Here is a 20,311-nt window from a genome sequence, read left to right as displayed (position 1 = left end):
ATTGGTGCCCATGAATTGAATAATAGCTGAATAACTTTTCAGAACCTCAACACCCTCCCCTGGACTGCTGCAATATTTTAGTTGATCTCTGAGCCTTAAATTTCTCTTCTCCAGTCCATCCTCCACTTAGCTGCCCACTTATTATCATCAGAAGCAGCATCATACTTTAATTTTTGGAAAACACTATACACATCTTACCATATTTTATTTGAAATAAAATAAAACTCTCAATAACCTAGCCCCTTCCTACTTTTCTAGTCTTCCTACAATTTATTTCCCTCTACAACCACTCTGTATTACAGAGATACTGGCCTACTTTCAGTTCCTCAAATACAACCAAAAAAAAAAAAAATCATATCAATAAAAAAAGTTTTTAAATACACAGAAAGATCCAGAAGAAGAGTCAAAAGGGGAATATAGACAAGCAAGACAGCTTTGTTACTATCATGTTAAAATTTAATATTCACTTTTAAAACTGTATAAAATAGCTCATAACTTCATATACAAGGCTCTTTTATTCTTTGTGGATTGAAATGTCTATGTTGATGTTTGTTAACCTGATAATTTTTAATTAACTTTTTTATTAAAACTTTTTATTTTCAAAATATATGCATTAACCTTTGCACAACCTTGCATTCCCCCTTTCTCCTTAACCCCTCCCCTAGATGGCAAGTAATCCAATATATGTTCAACATGGTAAAATATATATATGTTAAATCTAATATATGCATTTATACAATTTATTTTTTTTTATTTTTACAATTTTCTTGCTGCACAAGAAAAATCAAGTCAAAAAGGAAAAATGAGAAAGAAAATAAAATCCAAACAAACAACAACAAAAAGTGAAAATGCTATGTTTTGATCCCACAATCTTCTCTCTGGGTATAGATGGCTTTCTTCATCACAAGGTCACTAGAACTGGCCCAAATCATCTCATAGCTGAAAAGAGTCATGTCCATCAGAATTGATCAATTAATTTTTTTAAAAGACTGGTGCAATCTTATAAGACTATTATCAGGACTCTTAAATCTCCAATATGCTAAGGCTGGAAACAAAAGCTAAGGACATGGAAGAGTATAAAAGAGTATAAAACATTAAAGTCACACGACTTTGACTTCTGGGAAAACTCTAGAATATATTATTAAAGAGGAGCTTAGTAAAAATTTAGAAAATAAAGCTGTTATCACAAAGAAGCAGTATGTATTCATCAAAATTCGATCTTGCCAGACTAACCTTATATCCTTTTACATGGAATTAATAATTACTAATGATGTTAATGTTATAGATATGAGTTACCTAGATTTTAGTGGAGCATTTGATAACTATTTCATACTATTGTGGAAAAGATGGACAAATGGACAAGACAACAGTACAATTCAATTAATTCAATATTAAACGAATGGACAATGTCAAAAAGTAATTATTCATTGTTCAATGTCAGATTGAAATGGTCTCCAGTGGAGCACACTAGCTCAGCCCTTTGTGATTCAACGTTTCTATTAATGATTTAGATAAAGACATAAGTGGCAGCTAAGTGACTCATTGGATAGAGTTTTAGGCTTGGAGTCAGGGAGAATCAGCTTCCTGAATTCAAATCTAGATTCAGACACTTACTGTGTGATGCTGGGCAAGTTAATCTGCCTCAGTTTTCTCATATGGATGAGATTTCATCAAGCTGGAGAAGGAAATAGCAAATCACTGCATTATCTTTGCCAAGAAAATCCCAAATGATGTCGTGAATAATCAGACATGATTGAACAATAACAGCAATGGATAACATCCAGTAGAATGGAAGCCTCTTTAAATCAGGGGCAATAAGGTAGCTAGAAGGTGCAGTGTAAACACTGGCTCTGAAGTCAAGATGACTTGAGTTCAAATGCGACCTCAGACTCCTAATATTTACCAGCTGTATGACTGTGGGCAGGTCATTTAACCCTAATTGTCTTGCAAATAATAATAATAGAATTTTTAAAAATAAATAAATGAAGCAGAGGCTGTTTCATTAGGGTGACACAGGAACTAGCTTCAGAAAAACCTGAGTTCCCACCTCACTTTACCTGTATCTGCCTCCACCATAAAATGGAAATAATGATCTCATTCACTTCTGGGTGTTATTGTGCAGACTGAATGAAATAGTATTTGTTTAAAAAGGGGAGGGGCTTGGCACAATGCCTAGCACATAATAGGGTCCTTTCTTCTTTTTTCCCTTTGTATCCCCAAAGCTTAACACAGTGTCTGTTATAAAGAAGCCATTTAAGGAATTGAAATACTGTGAAATATGGATCTAACAAAGGGCAGGGAGGGAAAGTTAACACATAAGATAACAGAGTCAGAATTCAAAAATATCTTGACAGACCAGAAAATTGAACTGTTTTGAAGAAGATGAAATTTAACATCCTAGACTGGGGTTCAAGAAATTGACTTCACAAATATAAGATGGGAAAGACATGGTTGGACACCACCTTTTTTCAAGTAGATTAGGAAATTTTAATGAAAAGTAAGCTCATTTTCAGTCAGTAACATATTAAGGAAGGGATAAAAAAGCTAATTTGATCTTGAGCTATACTAAAAAAGCTGTACTTCCAAAAATAAGAACATGACGGTCTACTGCTCAGACTATATCTCAGATACTGAGTTCAGTTCTAGGTGCTAAATTTTAAGGACATCGAAAAGTACCAATACATTCAGGGAAGAATAAATAAAAATGGTGAAAGTCCTCAAGTCTTTTCCATATGATAATTAATTGAAGAAATGAGGGAAATTTAGCCAAGAGAAGATAAGATTTAGGGAGGGGTGTGATAACTATCTTTAAATAACTCTTTACCTCAGATGACAAAAGTAGGAATGATGGATAGAAATTACAACAAGGAGAATTAAAGTTTATTGTAAGGACAATTTCCTAACAATTAGAGTTAGCCGAAAGTACAAAGGACTCTGTCATTAGCAGTAATAGATTTCCCCTCTCCTTAGCGGTGTCTAAGAAAAAGTTTCACTTAGCAGGTATAATGTATTGAGAATTATATTTGGGATATAGGATGAACCAGATGGTTGCTGAGGTCACTTCTGGCTCTCAAATTCTGTGAAAGACTGAAAAACCTTTTAAGTTCTTAAGAATCTTTCATTCTTGACAGAAGTAAGGAGATATTTGGAAGAATATGTCCTACAAATTATAGCACTAAGCAATATACCTATTTATAAGATTGGATCAAAGAAGAAATGTACCTACAAAAAAAACAACAACTTTCTACAGTAAGACCCATGTATAGAAAGTATGTAACTCTATTGCCCCCTGTTTCCCAGTCATGGTATCAATATATATTAGCATTTCATGAGAGAGGATGTCTGTGTGTGTATCTGTGTGTGTGTGTGTACAAAAGCTTTATAATGAAATATGAAAATAAATTAAAAGACAAATTACTTTTAAAACATCTGATTTTGTTCTAAAAGACTTTATTAACTCAATTGTTTTATTTTTCCACTGTAATAAAAATGTGTTTTAAATTATTTTGTTTTAAAACTTTGAACAAAAATTATTTATTAAGCAAAATTAAACTTTTACCTGTTTTTTGGCTGGGTCCTCTTCACCAATTTGCAAGCAAATTAGTATTGCATAAGTATAGGGTAGATGAATTATTGGTATGGATTGCTGAGTATGGGCAGACAAAGGTATAAAGATCTATGAGACAGGAGCAAACACACACACACATGTTCCACTTCCACTCAATTTGTCATGGTAAATTTATAGAATTTTCATAGATTGAAAAAGACTAGATGCCTTCATATTTCCAAAATGCCATTCTGGCTTTTAAATGTGCCTTATTAATTGATATGATATGATATATAATATGATTTGTGATGTGACATTTGTGTACATATATGTAAATGTACTCTATATACATAATGTGTATATATGCATGTATGTATTATGTGTGCGTATATGTATGCATACATATACACACAGTGAAATCAGAAAAAAAAAAAAGTGAATTTGCAACTCTCTCCAAAACATTTGCATGAGACAGTGAGTTCTGTCACCAATACTGAAATACTGAACCAACCAGGGGAAATGTCCTGTTAAAATACTATCTGAATAAAGACTTCTCCTTCAGCAGTGAATTATACAGTACAATAACACAGGACAAAATGCACCAGAGAGGGCACATAAGATTCATTAAATGTGACATATAATAACAGGAGGGTAACAATATACCAACAGTATCCAAATAACTTTTCAATCCCACAAGTAATTTGCAATTATATGTAGTAATTGATAATAATTTCTAGTCATTAAATACTAATTAATCCTTTTGCTAAGTAATGTGTTAGTTTAATTGATGTTCTACCTTTAAATAATTTTATTTCTTTTGTTATAATTAAAATCACTAAGCAATTGTCAGAAACACTTCCTATGTTAAGCAAATCCCATTAAAACACAATTCAATAACAAAACCTGTGGTTATATTAACCCAAATCATTCAAAGATCTCAAAGCACTTTCTAAATTGCTGCCAGACACCAGACATTAGAGGATTCCACCAATACCATGTAATTATTTCCTTGATAAATACAGTTAACTAACACATTCAAAGAAAGCCAATGAGATACACACAGAGAGAGAGAGAGAGAGAGAGAGACAGAGAGAGACAGAGAGAGACAGACAGAGAGAGAGAGAGAGAGACAGAGAGAGACAGAGAGAGACAGAGAAAGATACTGAAACCTTTGCGCATTACTATCTTCAGAAATAGAGTTCCTGTAGAGTAAGAAGAAAAAGGGCTAAAACTAGATTTATGTTTAATTGAATGAAGGATTTTCTGCACACTTTAGTGAGAATTTTCCTCAGGCCAAACCCAGAAATCTGTTTAGGAAATGTGATTTCTAACGAACCTTATTTAGAAGTGCCCTTTACAGGTTATACTTGTCTCCAGGGCAAGAAGAAAGAGAAGGAAGGACTGAAAAAGAAGGTTCTCTCTCTCTCTCTCTCTCTCTCTCTCTCTCTCTCTCTCTTCATGTCTGTGTGTCTCTTTATCTCTCTATCTCTGTATGACTCTCTCCTCCCCCACTCTACCCCTTCTTTTTGTCCCTTTTCTTCTCCCTTTCCTCCCCACTCTCTTTCTTTCCTGAAACCTCCCTTTCCCATTCTCTTTCTCCCCCTTCCCCCTCTCCCTCTCTCCATTTCTTCCTTTCTTTCCCCTTATTTTTCCTCTTGATACACATGGGCATACACACAGACTAGTAAGTGCTTCTGTATGGATGTATAAATATATATGGTGGGTGGAGGGAGTACATACTGTCTGAAATGTGAATCTTTTCAAGTCTGGCTCAGTTCAAAGCAATTTTTCTCTCCATAGCAATATAATGTAAACTCTGGGGAAGTCCCTAGTAAAGAAACAGCCCTTGGGGAACACTATAAGCTCAGTTAGTATCTAGATTGGGTTACAAAACCTAATGTGAATATGAAATGTTTCCATCAACTTATTTCTTAAAAATTCAATAAAAAGCAGAGGCTTTAATATTATTATTTAGATTCCAATCTCCCCTGTAGTGCAAGGAACACTAAGGCAGTTTGGCTAAGATAAGGGAATCTGGGGAGCAAAATGGAGAATGCACACTGCAAGTAAAGTAGACACTTCAGACTTCATTGTCCACCCAAAGGAAAATGCAATTTGAAGAGAAAAAAAAAAAAAAAAAAAGCTAACAAATAACACAAATGCTGACAGCTCAGCAGGACCTTTAAAACTTTCCATGTGAACTGTCTATGCCTTACATTAAAAACCTGGTGATGATTTCTGATTTTTCGAATCTGAGCTATTTTCTCTTAAGGCTAACTCTTCTACTCCATTTTCATTAAACAAGGCAAAACCGTTCTCAGTCATAGTCTCTGAAGAAAGCTTTTAACTCGCTGGTCTGATTGTATTTAAGCGTCCTCAAATGCACTCCCTATTTATTATTCTGTGTCCTTAGCTCTCCAAATTTCTGGCTCCAGAAGAACAAGGGTTGGCAGAAACTCAGAGAAAAATGAGAACGACACCAGGAGACCCAGGAAGGTGAACCTAGGGGATTCCACCAGCAGACTGGGGAAGGGAGGGAAAGAAGGAAGTGGTAGAAAGGTATTCAATTTTTCAAAGTCAGCAGAGTAAGGTCCCAGGAATAGGAAGGGTAAGCCCAGGGAAGCTAAATCAGGAGGGATTCCATTTTCCAACAGTCAAGGACAGAACAGGAAGCTATCCATTCAGGTAGGCTCCACTGGATTGATGCAGTATATAACCTAGGAATGGGTGAAGGGAATGATGAGCCTTAGAAAGAAGTCAGTTTTGCAGAAACAATAAAAAAGCACAAGAGGCATCGTATGGGGAGAATAGCAATCATGAGTTTAACCTAAATGTTTATTGATTTACACACACACACAGAGAGAGAGAGAGAGAGAGAGAGAGAGAGAGAGAGAGATATGGATAATATCTTTTAGAGTCTGCCTTGTGACCTCACCAGTGATGGACATGTTCTATGGATCTAGCAACGTTAGAGTAATAATCCCCAGAAATGTATGGTTATTGATTTAAATGCACTAAGCCAAAACCAATTATCAGAATTATAACTAAAGCAGAGGTGAGTGGCACTCTGACTTAAGGCACTCACTAAATGAAAGAAAAGCTTCCTTCCCATAGTTATATTCTGGTTCTCTTTTTCCAAACCTGATCCTTCCCACAGCTCTTACAACACCCTGCTCCCAGGATCTATCATCTACCATTATCAGGTGTCCATTCTTGTACCTAGTGAAAAGTCGGGAGTGGACACTGCTTAGGGAACAACATGCCCCACCAAGATAAGTACATTGTTGTTTAGTGTGCTCTAATATCATGACACTTTCACCTCAAGAATGGACCCAGATGGGTTTTGATTACATTAACCACCACCATTATCGAGTGAATTTACCCTGGACACAAAAATTCCTACAACTATAATAAGTATATCACTTCTCTGGGGGGAATAATTTAACCTTGAACAAGGAAATTGGTTCATATGAGAGGAAATAGTGTCTTCACTACAGAACCTATTTTCCTTCAGAAGATGCTCCGACTCATGATTCTCTTTGTCTATCTGTGAATCTTTCCCTCTTTTCTCTCTCTCTCTCTATCTCTTTCCCTCTTCTCTCTCTCTCTCTCTCTCTCTCTCTCTCTGTGTGTGTGTGTGTGTGTGTCTCACTGGTCTCTTGTCTATCTGTCTTTCATACACAATGTGTATTCTAATTAGTGAAGCCTTTGAAGTAGCATCCAAATAAAGGAAGGAAGGAAGGAAGGAAAGAAGGGGCAGGAAAGGGAAGGGAGGAAGAAGAGAAGGAGGGGGCAGGGAAAGTGGGGATGGGGAGGGTGGGGGGAGGAAGGTCAACCTGTTGAAAATGCTACTGAATCAACTAACCTTAAACATAGAGTATCTGCATTTTCTACACAGATTAGGTATTTTAAAAGATCAGATCTAATGACTTTCTTACTCTCAGTACTGAAAAATTGGACCATTAAATGTTTTCTTTGCATGCTAGAATCAGCAATGGGTTGCAGGATTTTTTTGTTTTGTTTTGTTTGGGAAGGAGAGAACTTGAAGATAATAAATGATCAAAGCTAAGGAAGAAAATTTCAGCAGATTTCTGATGATTTTCTTTAGACTTAAAATAAGGGAAATGGATTATTCAAGCTTAATTAATGTTTTTTTCCCCTGCAAAAGAAATGAAAAGCCTTTAATTCATAGGGATTTCTGTAGGTCTATTTTCAGGCATCATCAGTAGAAACTAGCTTGTGTTTTTTCTTTGTCTCCCCAAGTCTATATATAAACTCATCTATTCCCTAGTAGTGTCTGAGTCTCTAAGAAACTGGCTAATCATGTGGATAAGGAGGGATAAGCTGACCTGAGAAGGAGATGGGAGCTATAAGATACTTGAGCAAAAGATGTTTGATGTCCCTTTAGATCTGGCTATAAGAAATAACCAACTAAATTAGCTGCTCTTAGCAAAGACAATTTGTTCTTTCATTTTCCGAAGTCTATGCAGTGTTTTGTCTAAAGGTAAAGATTTGTATGAAGTGATACAAAGTGAAGAAAATAAAGGCAAATGAACAATGAACATAATGACATATGTGTGTGTGTGTATAATATATATGTACTACCTATATATAATTAGTAGTATATATACTACATATATGGAATTATTATATAAATAAAGGAAAACACTGCTAAAAATCAGCTGAACTAAGGTTAATTTTTGAAGGCTCCATGATGAAACATACCTTTGCTCCTCTTGGTGGAGAGAGTAATAGGACATAAGCAAAAAGTATTATGAGGGTAGAAATGAGTGGGCTTGACACCACAATGTTTATTTGAGATGAGTTTGAGTGGGCAATCAAAGCTGTTGTTGAGTAACTGAAAGGATGCTAGTGTTCTTCAGAGAAACAAGGAAGCTCAAAAGAGAGAAGGATTTACAGGAGAAAGATAATGAGTTCTGTTTTAGACATGTTGGAGTTTTAAGTTGTCTGACAAAACAACCAATTTGATATGACTAATAGGGTAAAATGGATCTGGGAATCATGTGTTGAGATAACTGAATTCATGGGAGCTAATGAGATCATCAAGGAAAATAGTATAGAAGGAGCAGAAGAAAGCTAAGGGATAAGACTTGAGAATCACCAACATTTAGTGTCCTGGAAGTCCTAGATAAAGATCCAGTAATGGAAAGGGAGAAATAAGGTTCAGACAAGTAGAAAGAGAACCAGGACTAGAACCTAGAATGACTATTAATAGTCATTTATTGAACTAACTAATTCATTAAGGGTCAGCTCATGTCAAAGACATGGTAGAGGAATAAAGGGAGTAAAAGGTTTTTCTCAAGGATCTTGCACACAAGTTAATGGTAGAATTAAGGCTAGAACTTGGGTTTTTTGATCCCCGAGTCTTCCTACTGTATCACAAGCAAATCATATAAGACCTAAGAGGCAGAACGGCTAAATAGATACATTTGATCTAAAGCTCATAATGAATATTCTGGAATAAGGTCTTTGAGAATAGAGACAAACCAAGCTTCATTCCTCTGCTTCCTGTGAATGGAACTTAGGTTTGTGATCCTCTTCAGTACTTGGGCTGCTATTGTAAGCCAGGGCTTTACTGCTGGCTCAGCACGTAGCACTCAACACTCAATTACCCTCTTTATCATGGAGTATTAGGCTGGCAGGGCCACTCAGTGTTACCTCCAGGCCTCAGTTACCCAGCTGTTTTTGCAGCTTGGGAGCTGCTGCTATGGCTTAGCAGTTGGGCAGGTGAATGAGCCATTCACGGAAAGCAGGTGCCAGTGGCTCTGGGGTGTACCTGAGGGTTTCCCCTCTCCCAGCCATTTGTCTTCTGCTTCTTTACCTCCATCCTCCCTTGCCCGCAGTCAGAGGACAGACTCAGGGACAGTTTGCTACTTTCTGAGCTTGACAGTCTGACAGTTTGTTAATGATCCTGAGTCGTCTCTTTGATTTCACTTCTTGGGGAGCTCCAGAACTGAAGAGATGACTAGAGACGTTCAGGGACCCTTAGGACCTAATAAGAGTTGGTTCCTACCACGTTCATTCATGATGATGGAGTCTCTCATCACTGGTGTTTCAGAATTCTCTCTTGTAACACTTATGACTTGATTTCAAAGTGTGTATCAGAAAGTTTTTTTCTCCTCTGATTTCCTCCCATTCCGTCTTTAGCACAAAGAGAAAATCCTAAAAATTTCGAAACAAAGTGTTTCAAAGTAACTGATGGAAAAACTTCCCCAAAGACATTGCCCATGAAAGACATTTTCCATCCCATTAAAAGCCCCCTCCTAGACGTGATTCAAGGACGAAACATTAGAGATTACTGATATGAGGATAAAATGGCCATACTATCTCTAGACCCAAACATGTAATTTTTGAGTTTCCATTAAATATAGTTAAAATTAGAAGAGACCTTAGAGATTAGTTGGTTCACCTCCCTCATTTTACAGATGATGAAATCAAGACGAGGTTGTGACTTGCCCAGAGTCATAGAAATAATATATATTCAAATTTGGAATTCAGATTTGAACCAAGGACCTCAAATTGCAATTCAGCATCTTTTCCATTGCTCCAGGCTAAATATGGTCCATGTAGCTGCCTCTCTAATGACTACTGTTTTGGACTTTGACACTTACTAATTGCCTAGACTTGATAACTTATAGAAATAAGAATCTTCCTTCTTGGTTGGAGTCATGAGATAAAGATAGTGTAAATATATTTCCACAAACCTTTAACATTAATTACCTGATCTAAACTTATCTCTCCTTCCTCTATGCTCATAGCACTCTCTGTATCATTCATTTGGCAATTAATCATGGATTCATTGAAATGTCTTTAACATAGCTTTATTATGTTGTTGTTGAACTAATTTGTGTGTGTGTGTGTGTGTGTGTGTGTGTGTGTGATATCTCCAACTAAAGCATAAACTCCTTAAGCACAGATCAATATTTTTGTCTCTCAAAATATTTGCCAAAGTTCTTTGAACATTATAGGAGTCAATAAATATTTGTTGATTGATTTTATTAATTTATCTGTTTGAGAAATCAAAATAGGTCCTGTCCAACATTATATTTAAGTATTGGCAATTTCACTCCCTTTCGGTTTTAAAATTCACTATGAGACACATTTACAATGCTTGAAAATCAAGGTCCCTAGGGAAGGAATATGGCATAATGAATATAATAATGGACTTGGAGGTAGGGAGATCTGGATCCTAATCCTGCTTTAGATACTTGTTAGTTATACGATTCTAGGCAAGACATTTAATTTCTTTTGCCCTCAGATTCTAATTCAAGACAATATGGTGGTGTGAGGATTAAATGAAAGATAATATATAGTGTTTCACAGACTTAATAGCATTACATGACTAATAGCCATTATAGTCACTGTATTCCCATCTGTTCTAGACTTTTTTTTCTCAAAGTATCAAGACATTTTGGTGTATCGTGTTAATATCTTTGATATTCCAGGGCATCCTCAGTTATCTGACTCTCTGCAAAATCTTGACAACTGTGTAAAAAAAATAATAAACATGATGGTGGGGTGAGACTGAGAACAGCTCCCTATCCACCATGCCAAATTGTTGTCTCTACAACCATGTTTTCCTGTGGTAAAAACTGAGGCTATGATTGCTGTCTCACAGGACACCTAAGTCAACCTAACTAAATCAGCAGAGCATCCTGAGAAGGAAATATTAAATGGCATGTTCCAGGCAACTCAAACCCTCTATATCACTATTTTCATCACTATCTGTCCTCAGACCTTGATGGAGAAAGCCCAGGATCCTGAACCCAAGAGCCTTAGGAGAGAAGCAATCCCTGAGAGGCAGCTTCTGCAAGTGTTACAGCCATAACTACTGAAGACTCAGACAATAAAGTTCATGTGACCATAGTCTTTAGTACTGTCAAAATCATTCAATATCAGAAATTGATATGATTTTATCATTGGAAAAGACATTAAAGAAGAAGCCTTTGTTCTGATCAAGACAACAGTTCAAGACAAATTCAAAGGACCTATGATGAAAAATTCTATCTCCAGAGAAAGGAGTGAGGAATACCAAGTGCAGATTGAAGCATCATTTTTTGTCCTTTTTTTCCTTTTCTTAGGGGTTTTGTGTATATGTTTTCTTTTTCAACATGGCTAATATGGAAATATGTTTTGCATGATTTAACATGTAGTATATCATATTGATGACCTCAAAAGGGATGGAATGGGAAGGACTCAAAAAAATTCAAAAAAAATGAATATTTAAAATTTTTATGTGATTAGAAAAAATTTAATCAGATGAAAATATATTCTTAAACTAGGCATTGACCCACACTTAACACTGTACACCAAGATAAGGTCAAAATGGGTTCATGATCTAGGCATAAAGAATGAGATCATAAATAAATTGGAAGAGCATAGGATAGTTTACCTCTCAGACCTGTGGAAGAGGAAGGAATTTATGACCAAAGAAGAACTAGAGATCACTATTGACTACAAAATTGAAAATTTTGATTATATCAAATTGAAAAGTTTTTGTACAAACAAAACTAATACAGGCAAGATTAGAAGGGAAACAATAAACTGGGAAAACATTTTTACAGTCAAAGGTTCTGATAAAGGACTCATTTCCAAAATATATAGAGAATTGACTCTAATTTATAAGAAATCAAGCCATTCTCCAATTGATAAATGATCAAAGGATATGAACAGACAATTTTCAGATGATGAAATTAAAACTATTACTACTCATATGAAAGAGTGTTCCAAATTACTATTGATCAGAGAAATGCAAATTAAGATACCTCTGAGATACCACTATACACCTGTCAGACTGGCCAAAATGACAGGGAAAGATAATGCAGAATGTTGGAGGGGATGTGGGAAAACAGGGACACTGATACATTGTTGGTGGAATTGTGAATACATCCAGCCATTCTGGAGAGCAATTTGGAACTATGCTCAAAAAGTTATCAAACTGTGCATACCCTTTGATCCAGCAGTGTTACTACTGGGATTATATCCCAAAGAGATTATAAAGAAGGGAAAGGGACCTGTATGTGCACGAATGTTTGTGGCAGCCCTTTTTGTAGTGGCTAGAAACTGGAAAATGAATGGATGCCCATCAATTGGAGAATGGTTGAGTAAATTGTGGTATATGAATGTTATGGAATATTACTGTTCTGTAAGAAATGACCGAATACAGAGAGGATTGGCGAGACTTGCATGAACTGATGCTGAACGAAATGAGCAGAACCAGGAAATCATTATATACCTCAACAACGATACTGTATGAGGATGTATTCTGATGGAAGTGGATTTCTTCAACAAAGACAAGATCTAACTTAGTTTCAATTGATCAAGGATGGACAGAAGCAGCTACACCCAAAGAAAGAACACTAGGAAATGAATGTAAACTGCTTGCATTTTTGTTCTTCTTCCCAGGTTATTTATACCTTCTAAATCCAATTCTCCCTGAGCAACAAGAAAACTGTTTGGTTCTGCACACATATATCCAAGATCTACTGTAATCTATTTAACATGTATAGGACTGCTTGCCATCTTGGGGAGAGGGTGGAGGAAGAGAGGGGAAAAATCGGAACAGAAGTGAGTGCAAGGGATAATGTAAAAAAATTACCCTGGCATGGGTTCTATCAATAAAAAGTTATTTAATAAAAAAATAATAAATAAATTATATATATATATATATATATATATATATATTCTTAAAAAGAAAGAGTCTGCTTTGTTGCTTCATCCTAAGAACCATGGGACTTTTCCATCTGACTTATAACTGAAACCTTCTATATGTGCTGTCTCTCCTAGTAGGATATGAATTACTTGAGAGCAAGGGCTATCCTCAGCATTTAGCATTGTACTTTGCACATAGTAAGAGTTTAATAAATGCTTTTAAAAAATTCATTCATTCATTCATTCATTTCAGATACATGTATGTTTGTATGCAAATATCCTCTGTTCCAGCCACGTTTCTAGTTTCCTCACTGAATACCCTTTGTTCCTATGTCTGTAACTTAATTTTTTTCTTATGCTGCTGTGGATCCTTTTTCATCCTTCTTTCTATTTAGCAGTATTTCAAGATACAGATCAAAAGTTACTTCCTGCATGAAACTTTTTTCACTAGAGTCCAGCCAATGTTCTGTTCCATTTCATTACTTTCCATTCACTCCTGTATGGCCTCCTTGTGGTGCTCTTCCTTAGGGAATGCTCAATCAGCATTCCAGCCCAGCACATGGATTTTCTCCCCTCCCTTTAGAGTATGTGTGGATTTTCTCAGACTACTTCCAGCTGAGTTAAGACCCCCAACTGGTTGCTGAGCTGGAAAAGCTGATGATTCAGGATCACACACTTTATAAAAGATGAACTCCTAGCTAGCAAGTCTGTTGGAGAAAGCTTTCAAAGAAAATAAGATTTGACTTTGGTGGGAAGTGGAAGGGAAGAAGACTCCATTTGACTACAGAATGAGGGTCCTCTGTGTCCTCAAAACCCCAAAACAATGTGCATTCAACTAGCTAGGCTTCTGCCAGGGGCCTCTGGCTGACTTCTTATTTTGTGCTTCCTTTCCTCTAGCAACTTTCTGAACATAATAAAGTCCTAGAAGGCGTGTGGATGCCAGCTACAAGGGCAGCATTTACCCCAGTGGATAGGGTTACAGCAGCAGTAGTAGAATTGGGCTTTTGAGCAGGAAAGCATTTGACATCAGAGAAGGAGGTTGCCAGAAAGATGATAATTTTTTAAAGTTTAAATAGCTTTAAGATTTACAGTGACTGTTATGGATATATATTATTTAATTCTTACAATAATGTAGGTATCTGAAGTCAGATTTGAACTAAGGGGCTCCTAATTCCACGGCTGGCATCCTACCCACTGTGCCCAAAGATGATCTCTCTGGTTATTTGATTAAACCATGTTAAGTGGAAGTGAGATAGGAACTAGATAATTGGTCACCTTGCACAAATTCTTTATGTCCTAACAAGGTTTAAATAAAGTCCCTTGAACTAGTACATATAATTGTAGTGATAAGTTAATGGATTCTAATATTACCATTCTATGATTCTTTATTGTTTATTATCCCTTTTTCTATGTGGAAATAAACTACCTGCTCCATCCCGATTCATATTTGTAACTTGGGTATCCTTCTGTTCCTCTCCCCATTGATTCCTTCTCTCTCAAGTACTAGAGGTAGAAGGCTCTCACTTCTCTACTTACTCAAATTTCCCCACTTCTCAAGCAGATCCCTAGTTTTTATATAAGCTCCCCAAAGTGTTCTTCATGCAATCAGAAGAGTCATACCTAGTTGAAATGTTGTTACTTAATTTAAGGAAGTTCTCAGACCTTCTTCATAGCTACTAAATAATCACCTAATTAATGTGTTAGAGCTAAATGGGGATGGGATGATTTCTGACCCTGCCTTGATAATTGAACATGTAAAATTTGTTGCCTATTCCCAAAATAATAAATTCCTTGGGGACAAAAAAATTATTTCATTTTTATTATTGTATCCTCATGACTAGCACAATGTCTAGGCATTTGATAAGTATTTATTGACTGAATGATATTATATTATCCTGTTTCATCCATGTCTGCCTTCTTTAGCAAGTTTATAAGCTCTTCAGAATCAGAACCTACATCCTATTCTTATATTGTTGAGTTTTTTGTTGTTGTTGAATCATTTTAGTCAGGTCCAACTCTTTGGGATTTTCTTGGCAGATACTGAAGTGGTATTCCTAACGTCCTTCATCATCAGCTCTAGCCATACAGGGCTACAAAATGATTCTCATCACTTGGAACTAAAAGGTCTTCCAATAAATGGATAGTACTGCTATTAGAAGTTGCCGACAATGTACTATCTATTAATTAAAATTACAAGGAACTATTCAGCCCACAAAACAGAACTGCCTCTAATTGATGACTAGAGTATTCCATTTTCACACTTCAAGGCTCAAGACAAAGCCAGAAGAACAAGGAAGAAACAGAAGGTGAAAATAAAGGGCAGAGAAAAGAGACTGGCAAAGTGGCAAGGATGGTTCCATTGTTACGGTGTTCAGTCATGTTTTCAATTGTATCTTCATGACCCTTTTTAGGGTAGTTTGCCATTTTCTCTTACAATTTATTTTAAAGATGAGGTAACTGAAGCAAACAGGATTAAGTGACTTGCCCAGAATCACACAGCTAATAATTGTCTGAGATCAGATAAGTCTTCCTGACTCCAAGACCCAGGAGTTCAAACATTATACCACCGACCTGCCCCAATTATTGTTAAGGCAGCATTTATTGCTAAATAAATTGTATGCCTTGAGGTCCCTCTTACTACAAGTAAGAATCTGACATATTTTAGTGGTCCAGTGGGACACATATTTGCCTAAGAGACAGAAGTTGCCAGTTAGGGATTAAGCTTTGCCTACCACATTCTGTTCTTTAGTTTTTTTCATTTGTCAATTGGAAATTATATCTAGTCTACTTACTTTGCCTGGTACCTCAACTCAAGAGACTGATATTATTAGTCATAACTCATATATTTATAGTGTTTTAGCATTACAAGGCACTCTTTGTCCAGTATCTCATCTGATCTTCATAATTATTCTGTGAAGTGGATAAGATAGGTTTTGTTATTATAATGAGAGCAATAAGAGGAGTCCCATAATCTGTTGAAATAGGAACTGTGAGGGTAGCTCACAGGAGGGAACTGTGAGAATCCCATGGAACATTGCATTGACCCCATACTCTAGATCCTTGTTGGGGGTCCTATTTGCTTTGGCTCTATGCTAAAGGGCTTGTGCTTTAGGTTGATAGAGTAGTTCCTTTAAAAAAAAAAAAAAGCCAAATTTTGAAGGAAGCTCAGGATTTTAAGAAGTGAGGATGGGGAAAGTATTGCATTTCAAGCTTGAGACAACCTGTGCAATAATACTGATAACTGAGAAAGAGTTTCATGTGTAAAGGACAACAAAAAGGTCAGGCTAGCTGAAATCCAGTGAATTTTTACCATATTTTGTGGTATATAATAAAATTTGGGAAGACTTAAATTTTATAATCCCTTGGAGAGTGAAACCTAACATAGAGCAAAAGAAATGACCTCCACTAACATGTTATTTATTCACTAGAGAAGGGATTCTCTTTTCCTTTTTTAAAATTCTATGACAAAATTGCCTGGATGCCCACTACTTATTTTTATTCAGATATACTTCTGGTCTAGTTATCTGTACATCTAGTTCTTTCTCTCTGTGTCTCCATCTCCATTTCTGCCTGTCTGTCTGTCTGTCTATCTGTCTGTCTGTCTCTCTCTCTCACACACAGACACACACACACAGACACACACACACACACATATACTACCACTATCTGCTCCCAGATCCTCCATCTAGTCATAGCTTCTGCAAAGATACATGTTTATGAGGAAGATGGGATGGCTTAATGCATAGATTCATGATTTTGGAACAAATAAAAACTTAGATTAAAATTCTGCCCCCAACACTTAGTTGTTTAGTGTGGACAGAAAGGAAACTGAGATTCAGAGAAATTAATTATCTGTAAAATGGAGATGAAAAATTCCAAAATTCCTATAACAGCTACTTTACAGTGTTGTGATAAGCCTTCATTGATATGGTTGTCCAAAGTACTTTGTTAATTTTGAAATTATGCATAAAATTTCATTGAAAAAAAGTGTGGCATAGTGAATAGAAAGCAGACCTCCCAGTCAATTATTCTAACTCTTATATGTGGTGGCTCTGTGAACCTATGCAAGTCACTTTATGTCTCTGTGCCCCATCAGAGGGAAGAATTTGAAGCAAATAATAGAAGATATAAATGGACAAATATAAGCTAAAAGTAAGAAAAAAAAACTTCCTAATGATTAGTGCAATCCCAAAGTGGAATTACCTCATCAAAGTTTTGTTTTGTTTTTGCTGAGGCAAAATTAATGACTTAATGGGATTAAATGATTTGCCCAGAGTCACATAATTAGGAAGGGTTAAGTGTCTCTGGCCAGATTTGAACTAAGGTCCTCCTGACTTCAGAGCTGGTGCTCTATTCACAATATAGATGGCTATCTAGCTGCCCCCATAAAAGTTCTATAAACAGAGACTGGATGGCCATTTATCAGGTATGTTGAAACAGGAAGGAATTTTTGGGATTGGGTTATATTTGATAGCTTCTGATGTTCTAATTCCAAAAGAAAAAAAAATCTGCTAGTAAAGTCAATTCAGATAAAATAAAAATAAAAAATATAATCTGGGGAAATTTTTTATATTAGACAAAAATAAGGATAGATCTGTGATTTCAATGGCAGAGGGAAATCTCATTTAAGGCAACTCCTATTAGCAGGGTAAGGAAGCACATTCTCTATAAAGTACAGCCTTGGAGTGCTAACTAGTGCAATAAGAGGCCCATATATTGGCCCAGAGTCACACAGTCATTATGTATAAGGGGTAAAATTTGAACAAAGCACTTCTTGGCTCTAAGTCTAGTTCTCTGATAAACATCTGAAATCCCAAACTTGTAGGGAATTAACACAAATCTATAAGAATAAAAGTTAGTCCTCAATAGATTTGTGGTCAAGGGCTGTGAATAAAAGACTTTCAAAGGTAGAAACACAAATGATCCACATCATCCAGAAAAGTACTAAGAAACTGCTAATAATCATAGACATACAAAGTAACACAAATCCATGGTATCACCTTGTACCTATCAGATTTGCAAAGAAAATAAAGGTTTTTTGAAATTTAGTGTTGACAGGGATGCAGAAAAAAACAAGCATGATAATCCACTGCTGACTGATCTGGGAATTGTTCCAACCATTTTGGAAATCAATCTGGAAATTATGCAAGTTACAAAATTGTTCCCACCATTTGACCCAACGTTCCCATTAATGGGCTTATACCTCCCAACAAGATTGCTAGACGGAATGAAATGAAATGGACTTGTTCTTCCTGGCCCCAGAAATCAGAACCAGAAACAATGGGTGAAAGTTGAAAAGAAATACATTTAGAATTTGGATAACAACAACAACAAAAACAACTTTCTAATAATGAGAATTATCCAAATGTGGAAAGGGCTGCCTGGGAAGGGTCTCTCTTTCTGGAGATATTTAAGTTAAATCTGTGTAACATTTGAGATATCAGATATGTTTTAAAGAGAATTCTTTTTAATATTTGTTGGATTAGAAGTTTTCTAAGGTTACTGTCAACCAATAGAATTTTGTACAAAAATATTCATAGCAGCACTATTTGTATTTTGTTTAAGTTGGAAACAAATGGTCCCCCCAATGATAGGGGAATGACTGAGTGAATTGAAGGAAATAAATATGGTGTATTACTATGCCAGAAGGAATGACATAGATAAAGACTTCAAAGAAATGTGTGAAGATCTTAATGAAGTGATGCAGAGAGAAGAGAGTAGATCTAACAAAACAATATCTGCAATGACTAAAATAATATAAATGAAGAGAGAAGCAATAAGATAAACATAATGGAAAAAGCCACACAAAATAAGCAGAACCAAGAGAACAATATACACAGTGACTACAACAGTGTAAATGAATAAATCACTAAAGCAAAGTCAAACTGCACATAATGAAAAAATAATGAAGACCCCAGGAAGAAATTATGAAATGTACCTCCTCCCTGAGGGCAGAAAGTTAGCAGACTAGGACAGAACATTATATACATTGTCAGAGATAATCTCTTTATTGGTTATGGGGGGGGGGGTTCTTAAGTATTTTTCTTTGTCACAGTGATGAGTTTAGTCTGAGACTGAGATAGGGAACGATTATAATGTAAATGTAATATAAAAATGAAACGTCAATTAAACTTAAAAAAAGACAACAAATACTAATAAAATTTAAGAAAACAATGAACAACCTTCATACTAACTTATTAAAGTAAAAAAGTACTAAATCTATATCTATAAAAATGTAATCTATATCTATAATCTATAAAATCTATAAAAGTGTAAGATTGCATGTACTGTTACTCACTTCTGTTTTAATTCTCTTTTCTTTCCATACTCCCTCACTTGATGATCTCACCAGCTCCCCAGTGAACCCAGTTGTCCTCTTTATACAGAATACTTCCATTTTTATAAATCCAGTTTCAGTCTGCATTGTTAACAGCCTTTTGGACATATTCAGTTGGATAGCTCAAGACATCTGAAACTCAAAATATCCTTCAAAACCCTTCCCTCTTCCAAACTTCCCTCTTACTGTTGGGGGTGCCATTATCCTTCAATTCAACAAGACTAGAAACCTTTTTTCATTCTTAACCTTTCAACTTTGCTTGTCCCACATATTCAACCAATTGCCAAATCATAAGGCACTTCTCTGGGATTACATTCCCAATGTGTACTCATAATCAGGTTGGAGTTATTAGGGGACAGTTAACTACTATTCCCTCAGTGTTCTAGGGCTAACACTGAAGGGCTAGATTTCTAGTATTATTGTTCCTGAACCCCACTAATATGTTCCATATTAACTAAATAACCTAGCCAGTCTTAATTAGATTTTAGTAAAAGCATTTACTCAGATATAAAAATTTCCACCAAAACCTACTCTACCACAAATGCAACATCCATGGGAAGAGTAGGCTTAAACTTAGAATTCGGTGGTAGTGAAGCCTACTTGTGCAAAGCATATATGGCAAAAAGGTACCTCACAACTCCTTTTCCTCCTTTGTGGAATTCTTATAAAGTTCTCCCTATGTGTAGCTTTTTGCTAAGCTCTGGACAGTCAATGTTTTTCTAAAATCCATAACCAACATTATTCTTTAGTTTAAG

The sequence above is a fragment of the Sarcophilus harrisii genome, chromosome 2 (genome assembly GCF_902635505.1).
Source record: "Sarcophilus harrisii chromosome 2, mSarHar1.11, whole genome shotgun sequence".
In the NCBI taxonomy this organism is placed as follows: Eukaryota; Metazoa; Chordata; class Mammalia; order Dasyuromorphia; family Dasyuridae; genus Sarcophilus; species Sarcophilus harrisii.
Note: the sequence above shows the minus strand (reverse complement) of the source record.